At 44.4% G+C, this 17,935-nt stretch overlaps 1 long non-coding RNA gene across 2 annotated transcripts; it reads right to left on the bottom strand.

Moving 5' to 3' along the window:
• Window positions 1-272: 272 nt before the first annotated feature.
• LOC140203871 (uncharacterized) lies at window positions 273-14,439 on the bottom strand. 2 transcript variants are annotated; one of them, XR_011887402.1, is made up of 2 exons: window positions 9,453-14,439; window positions 273-6,156 (listed from the first exon to the last, which is right to left on the bottom strand). It is a non-coding gene; the product is annotated as an uncharacterized lncRNA (long non-coding RNA). The 2 variants fall into 2 exon arrangements; XR_011887403.1 differs by having other exon boundaries at window positions 273-7,499.
• Between the last annotated feature and the right edge of the window lie 3,496 nt (window positions 14,440-17,935).

Here is a 17,935-nt window from a genome sequence, read left to right on the forward strand (position 1 = left end):
TTCATAGTCAAACACAGTTTTCTTTCTGAAGTCTCTTGCAGGATCAGAACAAGAAGGAATGACACTTTTCCCTCCCTGAATGGCAGAGTGGACCTGATAGATTATAACAATTCAGTGGTTTCACATCATCATTTTCCACAATTTATGGCATTTGAATTCCAGGTTACTTTAATGTACCAAAGCTAATTGTCCCCAGGTATGGTGGGTTTTTAAGCTGTTTCTGTAGATCACTTACCCGCACTCTCAATTACTGTTGCAAAGTCAAAACTACAAAGCATTAAAAAATTTTATTCACAGCAAATTCAAACTAACTGGAAAAACATCCAACAGTGAACTGTTATTTGCAGCCTAACGAACAAAGCCACCCACTGGTGAGGGGTTAACATACACACACTGAAGGATCAGTCCAGGTACACTGTGAAAGTCTGCAGTACCCTAGCAAGTTGCACAGAATCCCCTCACTTGACCTGATGGAGAGTATCCTGAGGAGGAAGCCCAAGAAATTCAAATCTCTCAGGGAATGGAGGCACACAACCTGTTTGTAATCCTGACAAATCATTAAGCAACACACACAAAATGCTGGAGAAACTCAACAGGTCACGCCCATTGATGCTGCCAGGTACTCACTACTCTCAGTGTAAAGTTAACCCTCAGATCTCTTATTAATCTCTGCCCTCTTATCTTCTATTAGTACCCTCCCAAGTTGGACTCCCAACCCTGAGGAAAAGCCTATGACCATCCACCATTCCGTACCCCTCATGATTTTACAAACTTCTGAGGTTGTCCCACATTCTCCTGTGCTCCAGATAATAATGAACCAGTATGGCTTACCTTGCCCTATAACTCAGGCCCTCTAGTCCAGGCAGCATCCTTGTACATCTCTTCTGTACCATTTCCAGCCTGACAATGCCTTTCCTATATCAGAGTAACCAAAACCGTACACAATACTCTAAGTGTGACCTCAACAAATAACGTAACTGCCACATAATCTCCCCACTCCTGAACTCCATGCCCTGACTGGTGAAGGCCAGCATGCTAAACACATTCTTCACCACCCACCCTGTCATCTCCTCACAAACTCCATCAGCACAGTTGCACCACAAGGCTGTGTGCTTAGCCCTCTGCTCTACTCGCTTTATACTCAGCATAACTTCAATGCCATATTTAAGTTTGCTGATGACTCCACTGTCGTAGACTGAATCAAGTGTGGTGATAAATCAGCATATAGGGGAGAGATTGAAAATCTGGCTGAGTGGTGCAACAACCACCACCTATCACTCCATGTCAACAAAGTCAAGGAGAGTATTTGCATTCAGGAGGAGGAAACCAGAAGTCCAAGAGTCCTCATCAGGGGATCAGAGGTGGAGAAGTTCAGCAATTTTAAATTCCTCAGTGTCAGTGTCATTATGAAGGCGGCATGGCAGCGTCTCCACTTTCTTAGCAGTTTGCAAAGATTTGTCATTTCATTGAAAATGTTGACAAATTTCTATAGATGTGTGGTGGAGAGTATATTGACTGGTTGCATTATAGCCTAGTATGAAAACACCAATCCCCTTGAATGGAAAAGCCCAGTCCATTATGGGTAAAGCCCTCCCTACCATTGAGCACATATACAAGGAGTGCTGTCGCAGGAAAGCAGCCTCCATCATTGAGGACCAATACACCCAGACGATGTTCTCTCCTCAGAAAAGAGGTGCAGGAATCTCAGGATCCGCACCACCAGGTTCAGGAATAGTTATTAACACTCAACCATCAGACTCTTGAATCAGCGAGGATATCTTCACTTAACTTCTCTTGCCCCATCACTGAACTGTTCCCTAAACTTTGGCCTGACTTTCAAGGACTCTTAATGTTCTCAATACTTATTGCTTATTCATTATTATATTTTTTATTATTTTTTTTCCTTTCAGTATTTGCACACTTGTTGTCTTTTGCACATTGGTTGTTCGTCTGTCCTGTTGGATGCAGTCTTTCATGGATTATGTTTTGTTTCTTGTACTTACAGTGATTACCTGCAAGAAAATGAATCTCTGGTTGCTAATTCTGACATGTCTGTACTTTGATAATAAATTTACTTTGTACTTTGAACTTGTGTGGCTGATTTCAGTGAACTGTGTACTTGGACTTGCAGGTCCCTTTTCCACAATACTCATCAGCGCCCTGTATGTCCTTCCCTGTTTGACCGTCAAAAAATGCATTACCTCACTTTGCAATTCCTTAGCCCGTCTCCCTAACAGATCAGGATCTTTTTGCAAATCAAAGTAATTTGCTTCACTATCAACAAGACCCCTTCATTTAGTATCATCAGCAAACTTAAACTGTGCCTTATATATATTCACATTCCAAATAATTTACACCAATCATGAATAACAGAGGTCACAACACTGACTAATCACTATCCTCCAGTCAGAGAATCGATCTTCAACCACCACCCTTTGCTTCCTCTCATCATTAAGTACACAGGTGATCATGATGGTCTCTCAAAAGACAGTCTCCCCATAGTCAACCTTTTACTGTTAAGGTAGCTGCAGAACCTCTGTCTGAAACTTGCCTGCCAGGTCTATCACCTACCCTCTTTTTGTCCTCCTGCTTTCCCTCTTAAGCCTGGTCTTAAAATTTTTATATTCATCAAAGGATTCATTCACACCCAGCTGCCTAAACACATTGTACAGTTCCTTCTTTTCTTTATCATAGTCTTGGTATCTTTTGCCAGCCAGGTTTTCCTGAACTGGGTGTGTCTACCATTCACACTAACAGAAACATGCTGCCCCCTGGACTCTCGATATCATTTTAAAATCTCCCACTTGCCAAATATTTCTTTATCTTTATCTTGTCAGCCTTGGTGCAGTTAAGGACTTTACTATTTGGACCTAGCCAATAAAAAAATGATAAATCCTATGGTTCTTTCTTTCTTTTCGATTACTATTTTAAAATTGGAATTCTAGAACTGTGGTCACTAGACTCCCCAACTTATACTTCAGTTACCCCACCTTTTGCCGAAGAGAAGGTTCAGTGGTACTCCTTCCCAAATACGGTCCTCTATATAAGGTATAAGGGAACTGTCTTGGACACTCCACACAAATTCTTTCCTCATCCAGGCCCTTTGCACTCGGGGTGACCCAGGTGACACCAGGAAATGTGATATTTCCTTTGAGCACTTCTCTACTATTCTCACAATTTCTCCATATGCCTGCTCCTCCAGTTCCCACTGACTACTGGGGAATCTGTAATTAGCCAGACCAGGGTGACTATCCTCTTCTTATTTCTAAGTTCTACCCAAATGCCCTTGCAAGATGACCCCTCAAGAATGTCCTAAGCACTGCTGTTATGTCCTCTGTTTTCAAAGGACAATATCCTCTCCAGTCTTATCTGTCCTCTTGCCCTGTATCAGTATCCCTGAACACTGAGCTGCCCTTCTCTCAGCCACATTTCTGTTATGGTCACAATATTCCAGTTACTAGAAGCAATCAACACTCCTCTCATTTCATCCATCCTACCTGTTAAGATAAGTGTAGGTGTAACCCTCAGGCTCAGCCAGCATGTGTTCATCCAGGGGAAGACAGCTTCTGGCCCTGCCAAACTAAGAAATCTCATTTGTGTGGATGTTGTGTGATGTGTCGCCCAGTTACAGATCCACACCGCAAAATTTCAGATAGTACATCATATGCAATTAAATGATTTAACTTTATAAATCTTAATCTGAATACAGGGTTAGTATAGAAAATAAAAAGAAAAAAGGTCCATTTTAAGGAAAAAGTCAAAAGTACACGTTGGAGCTCACTGAACCATTGACCTCCTCTGGGCGTCGCTGACCTTCGGACCCCCCGCTCCCAGTCCACTCCATCCAGCGGTCTACCAGCTTTCTCCACACGTATCTTCCTTCTTCCTCACTCACCGACAAGAGACCGCAAAAATCCCTCTTCCAGACCCACCAGAAAGAACAACATTCCTCTCATTGGATAGCCCCACATTCCAAAGCCCTGTTATCTCCAGTCATAACCCAAACATTGCTGCTACAGAGAAACCAGTAGATTAGCAGTGAAACATTACAGAGAGGCCATTATGTTAGCAGTGAAACCTTATAGCGTGTTACATATGGAACTAGATTCGGGCAGGTGGGACTCATCAACCCCGGGACGGCAGCCCACCTAGGAGAAGGAAAACTGATTTTAAACCCCTGCTACCTTGTGGCCGTACCCACCCATGGGTAAGGCTTCGGAACTAAATCCTGAGGAAGAAATCTGGAGCAGGGGACCCGAAGGCAGCTTGATGTTGTTTACAACTTCACTCTGGCAACCTCTGCGACAACACTGGTGCCAAGCTGTATCAGCGCTTGCCCTTCCATAAGATATAGGAGCAGAACTAGGCCATTCAGCCCATCAAGTCTACTCCACCATTCAATCATGGGCTGATCCAATTCTTATAGTCATCCCCACTCCCCTGTCTTCACCCCATACCCTTTGATGCCCTGGCTAATCGAGAACCTATCTATCTCTGCCTTAAGACTCAGCCTCCACAGCTGCTTGTGGCAACAAATTCCACAGATTTACCACATTCTGACTAAAGTAATTTCTCTGCACCTCAGTTCTAAAAGGACGTCCTTCAATTTTGAAGTCGTGCCCTTTTGTTCTAGAATCCCCTACCATGGGAAATAACTTTTCCATATCTAATCTGTTCAGGCTTTTCAACATTCGGAATATTTCTATCAGATTCCCCCTCATTCTCCTGAACTCCAGGTAATACAGCCCACGAGCTGCCAGACATTCCTCATATGGTAACCCTTTCATTCCTGGAATCAGTTTCATGAATCTTCTCTGAGTCCTCTCCAATGTCAGTATACCTTTTCTTAAATAAGGAGCTCCGGAGGGGAAGGCCCCAAATCCTCGGCTTTGCCTATTGCTTGTTGCCGGGGCCGGGGTCGAAGCGCTCGGCAGAGATGGTGCTCAGTGTTGGAGGCTCGAAGTTTTCAGACGGACTCAAGAGTCGGCTGTGGTCAGGTACTTCCAGGGTGCTGCATCGGCAAGTTTGCGGCGCTGGAGGTTCAGGGCAGGAAGAGTTTTTTTCCTCTTCCTTCTACCGCCTGCGTGAGATGATGGGACTTTCGAGAGACTGAGACTTTTTTTTTTTTTTTTACCATGCCCATGGTCTGTTCTTAATCAAATTACGGTATTGCTTTGCACTGTTGTAACCATATATTATAATTATGTGGTTTTTGTCAGTTTTTCAGTTGGTTTGTCTTGTGTTTCTGTGAAATCATTCTGGGGGAACATTGTATCATTTCTTAATGCATGCATTACTAAATGACAATAAAAGAGGACTACGTGTCCTCATAATCTAATCTAAAAATTGAACACAATACTCCAAGTGTGGTCTCACGAGTGCCTTACAGAGCCTCAATATCACATATCTGCTCTTGTATTCCCTTGGACTACATCAGTGATGTGGAGAGGGGGACTTGCTACATGGGCAACAGCTGGTTCTTCAAATCTTCCCACCCAGGCCCTGGAGAGGACACAGTCCATCAGAGGTGTGAATCCATGATCCCCTGGGATCAACAGCTACCTAATATGGAACTAGATATAATGTATATCAGGGGTCTTATCTGCCACTTCATGGTAAACATGCCTATCCTGATTGCTGGGCGAACACGCTTTGGTTGCTGAATATACCCCTGCCTTATCACTGACTTCACTCTCTTATGTCCCACACACCTGCCAATCTAGTTTAAACCCTCACTTGTTGTCACCATATACTACCCCAAGATTCATTTTCTTGAGGCATTCAGAGTAAATACAAAGAGAGACAATCATATCAATGAAAAACCACACACATGCCAGACAAGCAACCGATGAACAAAATACAGCAAATTACAAATAATCTTCTTCTTGTGCCTTGCGCGTTACACGCTTGGGCAATCATGGCACTCCACATCGAATGATCCCTCGCAGCGTCAATGATACCTCGCACACTTAGATCTGTTAGTTCTTTCAGTGTCCACATATTTTCTTTGCCTTCCTCTTCCGCATTTCCCAGGCATACAGCTTTGTAATGTAAAGCATTCTATTTCTCCCTTTCTGATGACATGGTCCAGGAATTTAAGTTTCCTCGCATTTAACGTTCTCATTAAAGATCTTTTTTTATGCGTACATTAGAGTACTAAATAAAAAAACAGAAATAATAACAATAACTATAAATAAATAAGCAAAAATATCAAGAACTTGAGATGAAGAGCCCTTGAAACTAAGAGCATAGGTTGTAGGAACAGTTCAGTGTTGGGGTGAGTGAAGTTATCTCATCTGGTTCAGGAGCCTGATGGGTGAGAATTAATAACTGTTCCAGGACTTAGTGGTGTGGGTCTTGAGTGTCCTGTACCTCCTCCATGAAGAGAACATGACTGGTATGGAGCAGGTCCTTGATGTTGGAGCTGCTTTCCTGAGACAGCACTCTTGTAGACGTGCTCAATGGTGAGGAGGGCTTTACCCACAATGGACCACGTTGTTTCTACTACTTTTTGCAGGCTTTTATGTTCAAAGGTATGTGTTCCCAAAATAGGCCATGATGCAGCCAGTCAGTATTGTGTCCACAGCACAGCTATAGAAGTCTGACAATGTTTTAAGATGACACTGAATTTTCACAGACTTCTCAGTCTTTTCAGTATCCTGTCCTGATGCCCAGTATGCCTGCATGCTCACCCTCTGAGCCTAAGAGCCAGAGACCTGACCAGTTCTGCTAGCCCTTAAAAGAACATCCCCCTCGACAGTATCCAAAGACATGTACCTATTAGTCAGGGGAATGGGTACAGGGGACCTTTGCATTGATTGCCTTCTCCTCTTCCTTCCCCATCTATCTGAAGTGTGTACTTTAGCTGTGTCCATATCAGTAACAGTCTCATCTCTGAACCCCTCAGCTTCCCTAATGATACCAAATACCTGCAGGTCCAACCCCAGTTCCTTGACCTAGTATGCAAGGATGAACTGCCTACAAATGTAGACCATGAGGCTCCCTGAATTCCCACGTCTGGTAGGAGGAGGATTTCACTATCCTGCATTGACTGAAAAACGAAATAAAACTTTACCTGTGCCTTCTCAGTGAAGCCTTTTTAGAAATCTATTTTCATTCCCCAAATCTGAACCACTTACTCCACCCCTTCATCACAAAACCTCTTGAGTCAAAGCCTCTGCTCTCTTCCAGTCCACTGACTCACTGTCACAATGGCCATTCTGCTTGACCCAAACTTCTTGTATTGGCTGCTGTTAATTAGCTCATAACTAATCAACTATTAACTCACAAATTGTAAACGTTGCACTTTTGGAGCCATTTAAATGAAGCTCACCAGCAAGCCTTGGGACCAACCTCCTTTGGACTCTCAGGCTTCCTGCGCCAAGTCCCAGCTTCTGGTAAGTGAAAATCATCCAATTCCTTTCTGCAATTCATCATGAATGATAACTGAGTGCTCCTCTGTGATCTGTATACCCATGGAGACCAGGTTTGCATGAATACTAGAGATGAATTGTAGGACAGACTCATTGAGTTTGAGGAAGTTTGAAAACATAAAGAATGTAAGAGTGAATAACAGAAAACAGTCAGACATTATCACATTTTCTGCATTGAATTAACAGAAATTAACAGATGCAAAAGAAAACAAGATGAATTATACATCAAAACACAGTGAGAGAGATGTTGGGATTGGGCAGGGACAGTTGATGTACTTCCCTGGTGTTAGCTTTCCACCAAGAGTCTGAAATGGATGGATGCTGTGCTGGGAACACATGTATGTCCACAGTGCTTGGTTGTGGTGAAATGATTGTGAGCCGCCTTGGCCAGAGGTTTAGGATGCTCATTCACAGGTGTTTATAGTTACATCAGAAATCATGTAATCTCCATTTAATGTCTGGCTACCCACCATGCAATCAAAGTCCTGTCTTCAGCTTTAACCAACTCTTTATACTCCACACTAGTCCACCAGTCATACAATGACCTCTCTCAGTTCCACCCACCATGTCTGATTTCTTATCTATACATCAAGCAATCAGAACCTCCCCCAATACCACTCTCCAGAGTCCTTCCTGCACCACACCTACTATCTGGTGCCCCACTCACACTTCACCCACCATCCAGTCCTAACCTGCACACCACACAGACATTGACACAATCACAATCACCATCAAGACTTTCACTCTCATCAATGTGACCAATGTCCCACCATTCATTCCAGCAGACCATGGCCCTATCTACACATCACAGTGTCAAAAGCCAGTCAGCCAGAGCCCAATGCCCATCCCAGTGACACACACAGAATACAGACATAACCAGTCTAATGTCAATTCCACCATTAAACCAGATTCAATCCTCCCTTTCTACTTCCTGAAAGGATTCCATTACATTCTGTTTCCCTGGGTCCACTGTATTTGATCTGATGGTACCTTCATATCACTGTTTACAAGATGACCTTCTTTTCTCTAAAACATGGTTTCTCCTCCACTATAGTTGGCCAAACTCTCAACCATGTCTTTTCCACTTACAGCACTCCAACTCTCACTCCATTATCACCTCCCACTCATCAGCAGGTCCTCAAGCGCCCACAATTCATTAATTATTCTCTGTCATTTCCACCACCTCCCAGGTCATATCATAGAAAGATAAATCTTCCCTCCCCTTCCATGAAACAATCGATCAAGATTATTTCCTCCACAGCTGCTCAATTCACTGTTCAGCACTGATAAGCTGTTACTGTGTAATATTTGCTGTCCTTCTCACAAATGTAGGAGATCAAACAACTTCCTTTTTAACTTGTTCCCATCTCAACTCCCAGAGATGCAAAGGCTCCTTTTAGCTGAGACAGTGTTTCATTTGCACATTTCTGAATTACTGTAGTTGATTCCCTGCTCAAGATGTGGCTTCCTCTACACCCGGGAAACCAGAAACCCAGTAACAACTTTCAAAAATTCTTCATTCAGACACATTCCACTTTGTTCTGACATGCATTCAACACCCCACTCTCATCATCCTTACTATGACAACTCAAGATGAAGCTTGAGGAAAGGCATATCTTCCACCTTGGCAGATTACAGCCCCTGGCTCTGAGAGATGTCAAGACAGTCTCAGATAACCAACCATTCCAGTTTGTGACAGAACCGGCCAGGTCCAATGAAGAACATTCACCAACCTATAATATAAATTCTCTATCTCCACAGATGCTGCCCAACCTACCCTTTTCACTCCTATCACCCTTTTCTATGCCCGGCCATGCTCTGGACATTGGCTATTTCACACACCACCACTCCCATCATGTGCTCTATGACCTGCTCATCCAGCTCAAATTGCTCATACACCCTCTATGCCTGCACCATATTCGTCCACCCACAAACACTGCTCAAACCACTAAGTTTATCCAGCAGACTACTTGTTGCCCCAGATTCCAGCATCTGCAGTATCCCGTGTCTCCTGCTCACCCTCATGTTGATTCCTTGTTTCTTATTTGTGTTCAGCTGATAGTCTGTGTTCGAGTGAACAGTTAGTTGTTGATGGACTGTAGTGTAGACCATGATCTCTCTTTGGGGGCTTTGCTTTTGTTTGTATGGTGGGTGGTGGGAATGCTGACGCTTTATGCTGGAATAAAAGGGGGGGGTGGGGTGGGAGGGTTGATGCTGCTTATGCGTGGGAGGGGCAAGGAACTTTGGGGCTCATGCTTTTTTTTGTCATTCATTCTTCGGGGGATTCTTCTGTTTCGAGGATGTCTGCAGAGAGTAAGAATTTCAGGTTATACGTTGTATATTTTGTGGTCAGGGGAAAAATACACACGCAGGACAACAAATACTTTTCCGGGTCTTAAATTCCTTTATCTGTTTTAGATGTTTTATTGCAGAAAGAGGGTATCAAAATAAAAACGACAAAATAAATTGAAAGTGTCCGCTATTACAAACTCAGTTTAACTTCAGACCACACCCTTGTAACGTATGCAGTATGAAAATAGCTAAAAAATATCCTAAACCAATACAGTAGAGACAAATCTAAAAAAAAATACAATGTTAGAATCCCACCAAGCCTGTACCTTATGCACAACATCAAAAATATGAATAAATACATCTCATCTCAACTAAGAGATATACTTACATTTGGAACACACGTGCTTAACTTCCAAACACATATAGGCTAGAACGTGAATTGAATTTTCCTTGCTCATGCTACATGAACAGAGATTAACACATTCACATTACTCCATTACATTCACATTTGGTCATGAAACAATAAAGAAAAACAAATAAACTTTTACTAGATATTGCCTTGTAATTGAATTACTAAAAAAAAATAACCTGGTAGGCCAGTTAAGGAACTTAGCAATCACACTATCCAGCACTGACCAATTTACTCACTACATTTGTTACTCACGAAAATTTTTCCTCATCAAACCTGGGAAAAGCATTCAAACGTCGTCCTTTCTAGAACATGGCAACTCTTCGTTCTACTCCACCCATGCAAAATGACACCACCGTTTTCTGCATTGGCAGCTATTTGAGCATAACCAAGCTGAAAATATAAGTGCACTTTAACAATTAAAAGATGCATATTCAACCACTACCTGGTTACATTGTCCCCTGCACACGAGTAAGCGTCCTCGATTACTCATTCACTGCAAAAGTACCTTTAACTCTTTAACTGCTTCTCTGAATAGGACTGAACTTAGACTGGCCAGTATCTGTGACACTGCTGCACGACTTATGGAGGCCACATCTGGAAGTGACCTTGGTTTGTGATGTGGGTTAGAGTGCGGTCTAGCATTTACTCCTTTACTCCTGCGGGATGCTGCAACAGGAAGATTAACAACATCTGACCCTGGATCGGCTGTCACAGGCACAATGGTCTCAGTTCCAGAAGTTTTACTGTCAAGACTAGGATCGGGATTCGGTACACCCTGTTCTGACACATCTTTTCCCAATATCACACCATTCTCTGAATCCTCAGAATCTGATTCATGTCCCGGGGAAGGACTACCCTGAATTACAGGAGCTTTCAGTCTCCTCTGAGGAACTGGGGTGGGAACGCTCTCACAGGGCCTGATGTCTACCCCGTTTACCCTCTTGATAGACCCTCCCTCCAAAGGATCAACAGTGTATGTGTTGTCTAGCACCTCTACCACTCTGTACAGTTGATTTCCAAGCATTCTAGATCTTACTACAGCCTACTGGTCTGTTCCAGAAGTAAACTAGTGCATTTACGTCAATCTGGGGACAATGAATTTTATCCTCCTGTCAGGCAATACGTTCTGCTGCCTTCTGTTCAGAGTATTCTTTTGCTCTGGCATGAGCATCACTCAGTCGTTTCTAGTGAACAGCTGACCAGTCATACCTCCTGTTCACAGACTGTCCTTGCCCCAGCAGAGCATCCACTGGCAAGTGGGGATCAACACCAAACAGTAGGTAATAAGGGGAATATCCAGTGGTTGCATGAAGTGTCACATTGTATGCATACACTAACTCGGGTAAATGCTCTGGGCACCTGTGCTTCTTTTCTAGAGGCAATGTACACAACAAATCATGCATCGTCCTGTTGAAACGCTCACACTGAATGTTGCCAGTAGGGTGATGGGGTATAGTACGACTTTTCTTTACCCCGTACAGTTTGCAAAGCTCATTTATGACCTCACTTTTGAAGTTACAGCCCCGGTCAGAATGCAACCTCTCAGGAATCCCATACTTCATAAACCATTCCCTCAAGAGTACCTTTGCTGTGGTATCTGTCTTTTGATCCCGAGTGGGAATGCTTGGGTGAATTTTGTAAAGGTTGGGGTGTTTCGTTACATCAGATCACTTACATCACTAGTACCAGCTTCAAGAGTTCAAATTTGCCTAACCTCACAGCTTTTAAGACCAGCTGTAACCAGTGACGGATTTAGGGCAGTGCCTTGATTGATCAGACTACAGATCACCACGGATCCGTCAAAGTCAGCAAAGTCAGCTGAGATAGGCTCAGGATCCCCTGCAAATGGCTGCCTAGAGAGGGCATCAGCCATAGTATTACTCTGACCTGGATGGTACTTTGTCTCTCCCTGTTGCTGGTATAAAACAGCTCTTAGTCTGTGACTGCTTGCATCAGTCTCCACTATGAAAGGCTGTGTGAAAGGTCTATCATTGAGAAAAACTGCGCTTCCCGCAAAGCATCAAAACTTTCATCAATCTGCGTGAGCGGGAACACATCCACTTCAGTCTTAGGATTCAGTCTCCGATAGTCTACACACAGCCTTAAGCTACCATCAGCCTTCCATACCAACAACACAGGTGAGGTATATGCACTATTGCTCTCCTGAATCACACCGTTCTTCAACAACTTTGAGATGTGCTCTTTCACTTCACTGTACTGATTGGGCAGAATGCGACAGTACAGCTGTGAAACAGGCTCATCCTCATTAAATGAATCTCATGCTTAATCTCGTTAGTTTACCCAAGGTCTTCATCTTTGAATGCACAGATATCCAGGTACTTAGCCAGTAAAGCTCTTAGCTGAGCTTGTTGTTCTTCACTACCCCCAATGTCGAGTTTGTCAAGAGTTGATTCTAACTTGGGGTTACTATCCTTCTCCTTTACACCAACAGTCACTTGTTCAATGCCAGCTGAGATCCACTGCAATCTTACAGCACCTTCCTGATCGCTATCTATGCATTCTACCTTTGATAGTATACCCAGCTGGATCCTAGGTGAGAGCCATACATCCTCTTGAGAGAGATTTGAAACCTGTACTGGCAGTGTACGGAAACAAGAGTCAATGAGCATGGGAATAAGTTCAAGACCACCCGGTAGAGGGGTGTTATGTAGCTCAAGTACCATCTTATGGTAAGTACCAGCATCTCCAGTGGCTTTCCTAGTCACAATGGTAACCACAGTAGGTATGTGCTCAGTATCTTTTCCCAATACTCGGACTATCACTTTCTTTTCAGTACTGTGCATTTGCACTTTCTGGAAAACATCTCTCCAATCAGAATCCAACTTTCCTTCTAGGGTCATGTCAAATTCAGCGTAGACGAGTTGTCCACATTGGCTTATAATGTTCATACCTGCAATGCATGGGACAGGTTGTTCAGTGTTAACAGAATCCCTGACTACTAGAAAGCCACAACTGGGAATCTTCATGCCCATTGCTTGAACCTCTAGCTCTAGATACCCAAAGTAAGGAATATCAAGACCGTTAGCAGCTGTTAACCTAAGCCAGCCAGCAGTGGACAACATATCCTCATCCTCTCCATTCAAGTATTCTCGAGAGAACTGCTCAGTCATGGTGCTCCCTTGACTACCTGTGCCTAACAGACAATGGGCAGAGACACCAGATATCTTAAGCTCAACAACAGGACATGTTCCTACGGTATGTTGCAACACATGGTCACAGGATGGCTGTACATTATCTGAGTCTGTGCGGTTCCGGCGAATTGCCCGTCTCACAGCAACCTGAGGGGTGGAGGATTCAGGCTCTACATCCCTTGCACTTTGCTTCTGTGGTCAACTATTTGCTACCTGTCCTCCCACCTGACACTTGAAACATATTGGTTGTCCATCCTTTGTGAACCTAGGCTATACCTTAGGTCTAATGCTAGTAGAATGTGCAACACCTCTGGATCACCATCACAGTTCTATGTCCTGGCGTCAGTCCCGAAGTCCCAGCTCGGGCTCAAGGCTCTACCGCAGTCTTGGTGCAATAATATGCTCTCCCTCCGGCTGTCTTGTTCTTCACCACTACTGCATAATGTAGTGTATATTGTTCTGCATACAAAAATCAAAAACCCTCGAAACTGGCTTGGAATTACCCCACTCCTGGTACCAAATTTTGTAGCCTGGAGAAAAATGCACACGCAGGACAACAAATACTTTTTTGGGTCTTAAGTTCCTTTATCTGTTTTAGGTGTTCGGCTGCAGAAAGAGGGTACCAAAATAAAAACGACAAAATAAATTGAAACAGTTCCCACTATTACAAAGTCAGTTTAACTCCAGACCACACCCCTGTAACATATGCAGTACAAAAATAACTGAAACAAAATATATAGAACCAATACTGTAGTGGCAAATATATACAGTATTATAAAACAAAACAATGTTAGAATCCTACCAGACCTGTACCCTATACACAACATCAAAAATATGAATAAATACATCTCATCTCAACTAAGAGATATACTTACATTTGGTGCACACGTCCTTAACTTCCAAACACAAACAGGCTAGACCTTGAAATGAGTTCTCCTCGCTCACGCTACGTGAACAGAGACTTACACATTCACATTACTCTGTTACATTCATATTCGGTCATGAAACAATAAAGAAAGACAAATAAACTTTTACTGTATATTGCCTTGTAATTGAATTACTAGAACCATAGAACATTAAAGGCCAGAAAACAGCCCTGCTGTGCTGGTCCGATACACGAGGAAGCCAACGAGTTTCACAGCCCTGCCTCTCCCCTTACCCTGCAATGTGTTGTCCCGTTGGCCGCTGATCTCCCCTCCGGTGAGGCCCACCCTCAGGCTCCTCCACTCACGGACTGCGGACTACCGGACACGAAAGCTGAGCGCTGGCGCCTCCTTTCTCCCGCCGCTCGCGGTTGCGCTGTCGGAGGGATGCGCGCGCTCGACGCCTCGTCACGTGCGCTCACCCGTCAACCAATCGGAGCCTCATTTTCTCGCGCTCTCCTCCCGCGGACCGGAGCCTTTTCCGCGCGCGCGCGCTCGTCCCTCGCCAGTCGCGCGGGCACCGGGAGACTAATCAGCGCTCAAAGCCTCTGACAAGTGCGAGTCGGAGGAGGCCGTATGTCACCTTCTGTCCGTCCCTCCAGTCAGAGCTTTTACCGTATCTCGTGTCCACAACCCCACTCTCTCCCCGAATCACCTCCTGCCGGCTGCCCCGACCTCCGGTGAGAACCTCGACCAGCCCACACTCGGGCGCCGACCATTGAGAATCAAATTCGCTGCTCGAACAGCTCCCGACCCCCCTCCCATCACGTGACGGCCGATCCTCCAATCACAGCTTGTCAATCTTCCCGCCCGCGCTTCGGCTGTTGGGTTTTGAACGCAAAATCCCGCCCCAGGTCATAGAAAAGATCGGTCGGTGTTTGGTTGGTGCTGCAGGGTCTGCGCTGACAGGACAGGCAGTGTCAGTAGTTCTGATATCCACAGCTTTTCCAGTTGATTTACCGAAACAACTGCAATAATTCCTCAATGTAGTTGAAAAAAATGTAATGGGTACCTGTAAATACCCCCCAGGCCATTCCTCAGAGAATTTACATCCACTTCTGCGATACCAGAGACAAGAGGCGCATGTGGCAAGAAACTCAGAGGATTACAGACCACAAGGCTACCCTGTGCGTCAGAGACCAGGATGCTTCACTCGCTGAGAGGCTGAGTGTCTCCTACGCCTGGTTTGATGGGTAGAACAAAGTTCTGACGAGGAAGGCACCCGTCCTCCCTCGGGAGCAGACGCTGCGTCTGGCTGAAGCTGAGATGCGGAAAACCGTGACCAGAGTCAACCCACGCAAAGCTGCGGGGCCCGATAGTATACCAGGTCGGGTTCTGAAAGACTGAGCAGCCCAGCTAACAGTGTTACTGACGGATATATTCAACATCTCTCTGGAACAGCCAATTGTTCCCTCGACCTTTAAGGCGACAACAATCATTCTAGTGTCAATGAAGGCAACAATAACCTGCCTGAATGATTATTGTCCGATGGCATTAACGTCAACCATCATGAAATGCTTTGAGCAGCTGGTCATGGAGCAGATTAAAGCCTTTCTCCCAGCTACATTGGACCCTTTCCAGTTTGCTAAATGCTCAATCGATCCACTGATGATGCAATAGCCTGTGTTGTCCACTCTCTCCTGTCCCACCTGGAAAATGGGATATCATCTGTCAGACTTCTGTTCATAGACTTCAGTTCGGCATTCAATACCATCATACACCAGAAACTGGTGGGGAAACTGTTCTCGCTGGGTTTCCACAACCCAGGGGCGGCACTAAGGTAGTGCTAGCTGGGGCTATAGCCCCAGCAGAAATTGCATATAGCATCACCATAGCACCACCAAGAAATTAACTGCAGCTGCTTTGCTTTCTCTATAGTTTTGAATATAGCTTGTTTCTCCAGTTGATCTAGTGAAACAGCACCCCCAATTACCACAGCACCCACGCAGCAATAAAGTTATAAACTATCAGATTCACTCTACACTTCTGCTTATTTGTTTGTTGTCAATGTCTCGCCGTTGCTGTCCTCAGATCTGTTAAGCTGCTCTAAGATCACTTAAGGTGGTAATGTCACTCACTCTCACTCACGCGAGAGATTGGTAGTATACATCCAGGCGCAAATCCGTGGTCTCGCGAGACTAACGGATGCCACACACACACATTGTGCTTTTACAAGCGAGCGTGGGCCTGACACGTGCATTATTTTGGCCGGTGTGAAAAATGGATCGATTTTTAGTCAGAAAACGACCTTATCCAGAGGAATCAGTGGTGTCTCAGAAAACGACCTTATCTAGAGGAATCAGTGGTGTCTCAGCCTGAGCATGTCTTAATTGAAAGTGACATGCAGAAAGAAATAAGTGGGGATGAGGACAACAGCATTTCATCAAAGGAGTGTGAGGGTGAAGTAGAGGAACAAGAAATGGAGTGGGATTCGCAAGAGAACATGGATGAAGCTGCTCTTAGTGCGAGTGGGAATACTGTTAGCGATGTTAGCCAGCAGCCTGAGGAAGGACCCCTTTGGCCAGCATTGAAAAAGTACCCTTCGCAACAGTTTGGCAATCAGCAAAGGAGTTTTATTCGTGGCTGGTTTGACCTGTACTCCTGCCTGGAATATTCAATCAAAAGATGCTACATTCTGCTTCGCATGCAGGCATTTCCTCTGTGGAGGACATGGTTTCCATTCTGAGTCTACCTTCACTGTCACTGGTTACCGCAACTGGCGGAAAGCTACAACAGCTTTCAAAATCCACCATGTAAGTGCAGCTCATAAGTTTGCTATGGAGGCATGGGCCGAATTCAGATTGAGAAAATAAGACGGGTCAAGATTGGGAAATATGCTTGATAAAGGACTTGCAAAGATTGTCCAAGAAAATCGTGAGTATATGAGAGCAGTGGTTGAGTCTCTACGCTATACTGCGTGCCAAGGCATTGCCCAGCGAGGACACCGGGAGAATGATGGATCTGGCAATAGGGGAAACTTTGTTGAGTTGCTCAGTGTAATTGGGAAGTTTGATAAGACTGTAGCTAAAAAAATAGAGGACAATCCTGGAAATGCAAAAAACACCCATCACGATATCCAAAATGAAATTATGGGTATTATGGCAGATACGGTCAGACGTCAAATAAGTGCAGAAATCAAGGAGGCTGGGCATTTTACCATATGGTGGATGAAAGTAAAGACTTGAGTAAAAAGGAGCAAATATCAGTGCTGGTGCGGTATTTGAATAAGGAAACAATGCTTGAAGAATTCTTGCACTTCACTCCAGCAGAAGGGTTGGACGCAGAGTCGCTTCTTAAAAGCATTGACCAGACACTTGCCCAGTGTGTTATTGATAAGAACGCGCGTATAGGTCAGTGTTATGACGGGGCGGCAGTGATGTCCGGGTGCAATAACGGGGTACAAGAGAGATTCAGGAAAGAGGTCCCACAGGCATTATATATACACTGCCATGCTCACAGACTTAACCTTGTTTTAGTGGATGTTGTGAGCAATGTACAACAAGCAGGAAGGGTGAGTTTTTTGAAACTGTGCAGCTGCTTTACAACTTCTTTTCAAACTCTGTTGCCCACGATCTTTTCATGAAGAAACACAGAGAACTGGAATCAACTGCACAGCCCATGGAGTTGAAGAAATTGTCAGATACACACAGGGCATGGCAGTATACAGCTTTGTGGGCTATAAGGAAATCACTGCCTGCCATTCTAGCTACACTACAGGATATT

The sequence above is a fragment of the Mobula birostris genome, chromosome 10 (genome assembly GCF_030028105.1).
Source record: "Mobula birostris isolate sMobBir1 chromosome 10, sMobBir1.hap1, whole genome shotgun sequence".
NCBI lineage: Eukaryota > Metazoa > Chordata > Chondrichthyes > Myliobatiformes > Myliobatidae > Mobula > Mobula birostris.